Source organism: Neophocaena asiaeorientalis, unplaced genomic scaffold, assembly GCF_003031525.2.
Source record: "Neophocaena asiaeorientalis asiaeorientalis breed wild unplaced genomic scaffold, Neophocaena_asiaeorientalis_V1.1 scaffold124, whole genome shotgun sequence".
Lineage (NCBI taxonomy): Eukaryota > Metazoa > Chordata > Mammalia > Artiodactyla > Phocoenidae > Neophocaena > Neophocaena asiaeorientalis.
In genome coordinates, this window is record NW_020174135.1 from 312,857 (window position 1) to 313,061 (window position 205).

Here is a 205-nt window from a genome sequence, read left to right on the forward strand (position 1 = left end):
GGCGTCCCCAGGCCTCGCGCTGACCCTCGGGGCGGCGACAGGACCCGGTCCTCTGCTCCCGTTGGCGGCGCGCCGCGTCTACAAGGCAACTCGCCGCGGGACAGATGGCGCCGGGCCCACGTGGGCCCCTGGCCCAGAAGGAGAGGCCCCGCCAGGCAGCGATTTCCTAACCAGGGCCGGGTGGGCCCACGGAGCGCCCTGGCCA